At 49.3% G+C, this 8,683-nt stretch overlaps 1 protein-coding gene across 28 annotated transcripts in view; it reads right to left on the minus strand.

Moving 5' to 3' along the window:
• Positions 1–6,095, minus strand: part of PCBP3 (poly(rC) binding protein 3) — a 216,993-nt gene extending 210,898 nt beyond the window's left edge. For 7 of the 28 annotated variants that reach the window (XM_080657989.1, XM_080658008.1, XM_080657988.1 and 4 more), the window contains exon 1: positions 5,864–6,034. The gene's annotated coding sequence lies outside the window, so the exon portion shown is untranslated. Of the gene's footprint in view, positions 1–5,863 lie in introns of all 28 variants that reach the window. The other 21 variants (XM_080657987.1, XM_080657990.1, XM_080657998.1 and 18 more) reach the window with 13 other exon arrangements.
• Positions 6,096–8,683: the final 2,588 nt, after the last annotated feature.

Genomic DNA, 8,683 nt, shown 5'->3' on the forward strand with positions numbered 1-8,683 from the left:
TCTATAAAATTTAAAAAAGCAAACCACATTGAAAGCTTTAAAAGCACTCCCTTTGAAGTTGAAAACAATATTAGGATAGCCTTATCACAACTTTTGCCTAGTGGTCCAAACAAAGGGAATAAGACAAAAAATTAAAAAAATATTTAAAGACTAGGAAGGAAGAAATGAAATTATCATTATTTACATGGAGAAATTAGAAACAGATCCACACATTTATGAAATCTGGTATGTTTCAAAGGTAGCATTGCAGGTCACTGGGGAAAGGATGGTACTCAATAAATAATACTGTAGGGTGGTGAAGACCTGGAGGGAGGGATAGAGGCTGGGAGAAGTGGAGTAAATGGGGGGCGGGGGGGGGAGGCGGGGTAAATGAGAGACATCCATAATACTATCAACAATAAAAATAAATAAATAAATAAAAAGTACTGGAAAAATTCTAAAATTGTGCCTCTGTGTCACACTTCACACAAAAATAAGTTCAGAGTAGAATACTAAAAGCAAATATTCAAAAAAGATTTTAAAAGAGCAGGATATCTTATGACCTTGTGGTAACAAATAATTTCTTAAATAAGACTTAATAACCACAAACCATAAGGAAAAAAATTGATAAATTTGACTACATTAAAATTAAGCATCTGTTCATCAAAGCAGCATTTTAAAAGGATAAAAATAAAAATAGGACACAAATAGAATCCAGAACATATAAAGAAATTCTAAGAAGCTATAAAAACAACAACCCAGGCAACAAATGGACAAACATTTTATGAATACAATATATAGAAGAGGAAACCCAAATGGATAAGAAGTCCTCAGATGCACTAATAATCAAGGAAATGTAAATTAAAACAGTGAGATATTTAATATCTAATAGACTGACAACAATTAAAACATCTGAACATACAAAGTAATATTAGCAAGGATGTGAAGAAACAAACCCTTCGAAAGTACTTTAACAACAGCTCTGAGGTTGGAATTGGGCCTACCGTACAACCCCACTTGTAGATGAATACCAAGTCTACTCTCTTCTGAATACCCAGCACAGAGGAAAGGTAGGCCAGTGGGACATGGAATTAGCTGCTGGGCGAGGGGAGAGGAGGGTGGGGGGAGGAGGAGAGGAGCCAACAGCTTGCTAAGAGAAAAATTTCAAGTGGAACACAGGCCAGGTAAGATAATATCAGATGCAAATCTTGCCAGGAGATGAAACGGGATCAGAACCATGCTTACTTGGGGCAACCTCCTCCCAAACAGCAGCTGAATCAGTTTATCTTCTACAGCCACTCTGATCATGTTATTTCCTCCTTAAACTTCAGCTAAAACTTCCTAGAGCAAAGTTCCAACATGCATCAGTTTCCTGTGGATGCTCTAACACAGTGGTCGGCAAACTCATTAGTCAACAGAGCCAAATATCAACAGTACAACGATCGAAATTTCTTTTGAGAGCCAAATTTTTTAAACTTAAACTTCTTCTAACGCCACTTCTTCAAAATAGACTCGCCCAGGCCGTGGTATTTTGTGGAAGAGCCACACTCAAGGGGCCAAAGAGCTGCATGTGGCTCACGAGCAGCAGTTTGCCGACCACTGCTCTAGCAAATTTCCATGTTAGTGACTTAACACAAATTAATTACCTTACAGTTCTAGATATCTGAAGTCAGACATGGTTCTCACTGAGCTAGAATCAAGGAGTCATCAGGACTGTTTTCCTTTCTGGAGGTTCTTGGGAAGAATCCATATTCTCTCCTTTTCCAGCTTTCGGAGCTTCAGCATTCCTTGGCCCATGACCCCTTTTACATATTTTCAAAGCCAGGAATGATAGGTAATCATTCTCATTTCACATCACTACAACACTGACTCCTCTGCCTCCCTCTTCCATATTTAAGGACTCTTGTGATTACTTTGGGCCCACCCATGTAATCCAAGATAATATCTTTATTTTAAAATCAGCTGATTAGCAACCTTCATTCCATCTGCTATCTTAAATCATCTTTGCCAGGTAATACAACATATTCACAGGCTCTGTGGATAAGGATGTAGACTGCTTTAGAAGGCCATTATTTGTCTACCACACAAACTCTTCTCAACTCTCCTTACACACACACCTCTAGTGGAGTCCCAACCCTTTCAAAATGCTCCTCATGCCTCCAGACTCAGCACCATCACATACCCTGTGCTACCATTACATCAACCTTCTTGTCTTTTTCAAATTGATTTATACCCATCCACACCCAAACAGTTACAAGTCATCTTCCAGAGCTCAGCGCAAAGGCTACTTTCACTCTGAAGCCTTCTCAGATTCCCAGCCTAAATAAATCACCCCTCTTCAACACACTAACCCAGCTTTCTGTGTATCCCAACTGCAGCACTGGGCGTGGCCCCCTTTAATCATCTGTTTACATGTTTTTTTCTTAGGTCCAAAGTGGTGAGTCCTTCAATGATAAGAACTCTGGCTCATTCCCGTGTGGTTTCCCAGATCATATCACAGGGCCTGGCAAAGAGTAGACATCAGAAAATATTTCTGAACCTTGGAGGAGGAAGAAGAAAGCTGCCCTGGGTTTCCTTCAACAAAACAGATGCAAAGAGTAACCTGAGTTAAGTGTAAAACCTACCGGACCAAAGAACTAGTTAAAATGTTCATAACATTGATGTTTCTATCTCTGACTCCCTCTCCCTTCTTCTCTGAAATCAATAAAAAAAATATTTTTAAATGCTCACAACAAAAACACCTCAACAATCTACTGCTTAGTTTGATGCACAATTTACTATTGTGTGGAAGAATCTCTGTACCACAAGTAACATCTATTACTTTCTATTGCTAACTTGTGGAGCAATTTCAAGAGAAACAAAGAATTTATCTAAATAATTTACAAAAATTTCTCAAAATTATAGAAGAGAGAGTAGATGTTGCTCCAACACAGCGGAGATACCTGGCAACTGCCCAACAGCCCCACGACATACTCAGAGGGCTCGTTCGCTCTCAAGGAAGGGTGAGAAGCACCATGTCAGTGAGTGTGAGGTATGCTATAATCAACCCAGTTAAGGGAAGAACAAATTTCCTCTATGTACAAATATCTGTATATATTATAATAAAGGTACATTTTAAAGAGTGTGGTTTTAATCAAACAGAGTCTCGTTTAATTTCAATGGTTTGCTACTTGATGTCCATAGCTAGCAAGAAAATTTTCACCTGGGGAGGAGATTAAGCAAGGGAATGGAACTGTTGAGTCGGTGCAATTATCCACTTAAAAAGGAGACAATAACATGGGTTAAGTTTTTAAAATGCACGCTTCCTTTCAGGTTCAATAAAACTGTCCTGTTCTACTTTTCTTTAATAGTGAGAATTCTGAAATTCATTTTAAAACATACTCCAAAAACCACTCTCACACTGGAAACGTTGAAGATGAAAAAAAAACAGATGGCACATATTCAGCACCATGGACAGTGACATCGGACTATGCCTGTAAGAGTCCTTGCCACCAGGGCTAAGAGATATCAAAGCCCCCCCCCCTCCACTCCCCGCCCCCAAAATAAACAGTATTCATACTAACGTTTAAGTTTGGGGGTGATTCTAACACATGAGCAGGTATTATTCTTTGTTATGACCCAAAGGACCAGCCTTCTTCACCAAAGGTAACAATTTCTATCTACCAAAATCTGAATCAATAATCATTTTTACAGTTGAGCACTGAGATTTTTGTGACACATGGCTATGAGTCCAGAAATTGGCTACAGGTCAAGGAACTGAAATTACTGAAACTGAAACACAGCATCCAGTCTTGAATTGCTAGATTGTTACAAGGACCTCATGGGACTTTTGCAAATATAAATGCAGCATGCTCAGAGCTTCCCTCTAACAGCAGAGAAAGAGATAGCTTCTTTTTAAACATCTAAGAAAATGAACAGGTGTTTAAACTTTTTCAGAAGTACTTAAAAACAGTAACAATAAAGCTGTATATTTTCTCTAAACCTGAGTATTAATAACGACATCTGAAAAAGTGACATTCTGAGATCCAATATCACCAGTAATCAGCACCACCTGTGGCAACACTAGTCACAAAGCCCTGAATTCTAAACAGGATACCCAATCTTTTTAGTTCTAAAGACTCCTTTTACCATCAAACCTTTTTCACAACTTTATAATATTGAATATTAACTAAGAAAATACATGAAGTTATACAAATTTTAAAACACGTGTAATGAACTTGCATGTGTATAAACAGCAGCATCTACATACAAGGAGAAAACAAAAGTACTCAAAAGTAACCAACACCAGTTGGTCAGTGACTGTGTTTATATTTGAAGACACCTTGGTTTCCCACGGATCACCAAGTCTGAAAACACCATCCAGAACTTCTCCAGCTCCTCTAATGTGAGGATCAATGTGGTCTGCGGGGATTTTGCCAGCAATCCCTGCAGAGTGCCACTGTTCTTCAGTCTCTTTGGACCAAAATGGGCCTCTCTGAAACATTTTAAGATGATGAGTTGTTCCTGTGCATGAGACTGGCCATCAGCTATCTTCAATAGGAAAGCTGCCTTGCACACTTCTTCTGTTCCCACATCTAAGCCAAGTTCAAAGAACAGCAAAGGGGCAAAGCTCACCCCTAAAAACAAGTTAAATTTCAGAAGGACGTGTGAGAACCTCTGCCCGAAGAATGGCTCGAACTAGAGACCTGGTCAAGGCCTACTTGCTCTAGTATTCCTTTTGGTGAATCGCACACCATAAATTCTCATCAACCCAGAGAGTCCTGTCCGCTGACATGCAGGGCGAACAGGCCCTGGAGTCCGTGCTGCTTCTAAGGGAAGACAGGAGGAAGAGAAACAACCCTACACACAAGATTTAAGATCTGACTTTCTGTTAACTTTCAAATGTGTTATGTGAGTAATATACTTCAGAGTCGGGAGAGAAAATTTAGAAAAGCCACCAGGCAGAAAGAAAAAATAAACTTTCACTGAACAATACTTCCAGTTCAAAACACTTGTGGGAACAATAACAAACACGTTTTGACGTACCCGCAAATAAAATAAGAAAATACAGTGACCAAAAAAGAGGAACGTGCACTGCCTCCAGGTAACCTGCGTGCTCCTCGCTTTAACACAGGGTCCACGGAGCAACGCAGACACCTCAGCTACGGGGCGGGCAGCTGCGGTGCCTGAGGGAGGGACGCAGAGGGCACCGCGCGGATCCTGCTCTCCTGCGTGGCGCTCAGTACCTGCGCGTCTGCGGCAGCTCCCGCGTCCCGCCGCACAGGGCGCCGGGGATGCTGCCCCCACAATCTTTTCCAATCATATGTGAGCAAGTTTAGGTCGTTTGAAACTTAAGCCTCACGAACAAAATCGTGGCAGCTGTTCACCCATAAGCGAGCCCATCCAGCCGTTACTGAAGGCAGTGTCTCGCCGACAACTTCTGGGGGAGTGGGGGCAGGGGGGACCGGCGGAACCTCGTCACCCGAAGTCCCAATGCCCACTCCCCGCGCGGACCCCGGCCAGATCCGGCTCCTCAGAGAGGTGGGCCGCGCGGCGCTAACCCCGAAGGCCGCGGGGAAGAGGGACGACTGGGGCCCGATCCACCCGCCGGCCCACCCGCCGGCGCCGCAGCTGCCGCCCAAGTTGGCCGGACCGGGCGGGGCCTCCGCTCTCTCGGCCTCTCGGGACTTGGTCAGCCCGAGACGTGCGCCCCCACCCAAAGTTGGCGGCCGCGGAAGGTCGCCGCCCCGGCCACGGCCTCCTAATCACCGCCTGGCCCGGACCCCGACCAAAGACCGGACCCTGACCGGGGTTTGACCCCTTGGCCCTGACCCCAACTCCCGGCCGGGTCCCCAGCTCCACCTGTGGATCCCGCCCCCGGCCCCGCCCGCGACCACTCACTCACCAGAGGGCGTGCCCGCGGACGGGCTGGCGGGAGGCCGGGCCGGGGTCGGGGGTTGGGGACAGGGTGATCCAGGCGGTGCGGCGGAGCCCGAGGCGACCGAGTCTGAGAAGTCTGAGGAGACTGAAGAGATTGAGGCACTGAGGCGACTGAGGCGACTGAGGCGGCGGTAGCGGTTCCTCGCGCTCCAGCCGCGGTGCTGCGCGCGGCGTGGGCCCGCCCCCTCTGTGCGACTAACCAATCCCGCACCGCGCGCCGCCGCTGGCCCCGCCCCAGCCCAAGAGCAGAGTCCCGCGAAAGCGGGCGCCGCGGGCCAATCGAACGACGGAACATCGAGTGGGCGACCAATTGGAGCTTGTGAAGCTCCCCCGAAAGAAACCTACAGCGTCGCGGGGGCGGGGGCTGAACCGGACCAATAACGGTGGGGGCGGTACAGAAAGTTGGGGCGGACAGGAGGCGGTCACTGGCCGAAACTGGTCCAGGGGGCGTGGCCAGAGCCGGGGCGGGGCTATAATGGGAGCGGAGCTGGAACTTGCGCTGACCAGTTACTATCCCGGACCCGGGCCTGGGGCGGGGCAAGGGCGGAACCCCTTGGTGGGGTGGGGCCGGTGCGGGTCCCTGGCTAGGGCGTGGCCTAGGTGGCCAGGGCATCCAAACCGCCAGTGGTCGGCCCTCCCGCAGCTGGTGCCCGTTCCCTCCTATCCAGTGGGCCGGGATCCTTTGGTAGTCCGTAGAGCAAAGTCCTCCCGGCCTCCTGGCCTGTTCCGGAGAGCCCGCTGGGACCCTCTTCCTCCTCCAGCGCCTCGGCAGGTGCCCCCCTCTTCCTCCCAAGCCGTGGAGTCCGTTTGTCCCGCAGTTTGCCTGTCTGCCTGAGGGGCCAAAGCAGGTGGGCTTGCGCTTGAAAGTTCGCAGGTGCCTGGTCGGCACACCTGCCCGCACGTGGCCCAAGGACGAAGACCGAAGCCGGCTGAAAAGCTAGACTGTCCGGGACAGTGCATGTCCTGGTGTTTCGTGCCATTACCCTTTCACCACATCTCCTGGGCTGGGTTCTGCTGTCTTGTTTCTTTTTTGTTGGCTCTGAACCCTCGTGCCCCATCTGTGTATTGTGGCCTGTTCTCAGCAAGCATCCACTGCACGAGCCATGTCACAGGCATCGCGGTGACCTCGGACCCCTGGGAATCACCAGGGTCTGGGGGAGCCGGCCAGGCACAAGTCCTGGTACGTTGCCCTCGCTGGACACCAGAGTCCTGGACAGTGCTCAGTCTTGCTCGGCCTCCTTCTCCCTCGGAGCAGGAGAGGGGTCAGCGGGCCACTGGAGCAAAGCTTAGGGAAGAGCCTGGGAACGGCTGTGTCCCTGCTCAGGACCCCGTTGGCACCATTTGCCCCTAAACCAGGCATTTCCCGGGCCTCTCCTCTGTGAACCCTACTGCTTTGTGGGTGGTGAAGGCCAACCCCACTCAGAGGTCACCATTATGACCTCTGTTTTTGGTGGAAGCATTAGAAATGGCCAGTACTAGAACCTCACTACTGGACACAAGGCACCCCCCTGGCACCCAGAAGCAGGCAAGGCTGGGCGACACCCAGAGAGGTGGAGGGTCCCCACCAGAGGGGGGTGGGTATGAGGAAGGTCAGGAAGAGCTGTGTGCTCATGTCTTCATGTGTCACTTGTGTAGTTCAAAGACAACCTTTAGTAAAGAAAGGGCACTGGCTGGAGGGTGAGAAGGGGCTGGATGGGGGCACCTGGAAAGGCAGCAGCAGCAGGGTCCATGAGTACTTCCTAAGAAGGGTCAGGAGGCAGGGGTTTCCCAGCAGCCTGGATGGCACCTGTTATGTTCAGAGCAGGGAGCTGGGTTTAGCTGTGTGCTCTGGGGGTAGGAAGGAGGGTGTGGCAGCAGAGGGAGGCAGAGACCTTGTTTAGCTGTCCCACAGTAGAAGCACTGGGACATGACACTGGGAATTAAACAAGGAGGGATGACGGCAGCACATCCAGGACTTGGACCATGAGATCAAGGTTGCAAGAATTTGCAGCATCCCGACTTCGTGGCTGTCAGTTTCAGTTGACTCTGCCGGCAAAGGGGCCAGAGGGACCCCGGGGGAGACCCTATTCCTAAGGCCAGAGTGCACGGCGGGGGGAGGGGGAGGGGGAGGGAGAAGGAAACGGCAGAGCAACCTCAGCCGCCCCACCCCCCACCCCCCGCCCAGATTACAGGCTGCCAGCCACCCACTTCCCCATCCTCTCCGGGAGCCCGAGGCCTCTCAGCTGCCTTCCTCGCCTCCTGAAAGACACAGTTAGTCATTAGGAAAGTAATGATAGTGTTTTCAGGACAGCATGTTGGACCCTAACAACTTTCAATTATTTCCAGTTCCTGGGAGGGAAAAAACAGCTCATCTCCTGCCTCCGCCCTTGACACACAAGACAATCCGTGTCTGCGGGCATATTATCATAAATTAGCAGATCTCTGAAAGCCCAACTGCCGACCGGAGCAGCCCCCACCCCCACGCCATGGCAGCTGGGCAAGGCGGATCTGGCCTGGGCTCGGCTCCGCCCCTGAACGGGACCAGCCGCCTCCAGGTCTCCACCACGGAGTTGCTGCGTTTCCCCCTGCGTTAGCACTGTGCGTGCGCTTTCGCCCGTCGTCACTGCGGTCCTTCCCGTGAGAAGTGCACCCAGGGGCCCGTGTTTATAAATAACTCCATCGTGTCTTGTTGAGGGGTGCGGGAAGCGGGGAAGGAAGGAGCCACATAATTATCATCTGCTTGGAATGATGTCAGATCAAACCCTGGGAAGTCTCATAGCTCGGCCTTCCTGATTGTTACACACGT

This window comes from Plecotus auritus (assembly GCF_963455305.1).
Source record: "Plecotus auritus genome assembly, chromosome: 2".
Classification (NCBI taxonomy): domain Eukaryota; kingdom Metazoa; phylum Chordata; class Mammalia; order Chiroptera; family Vespertilionidae; genus Plecotus; species Plecotus auritus.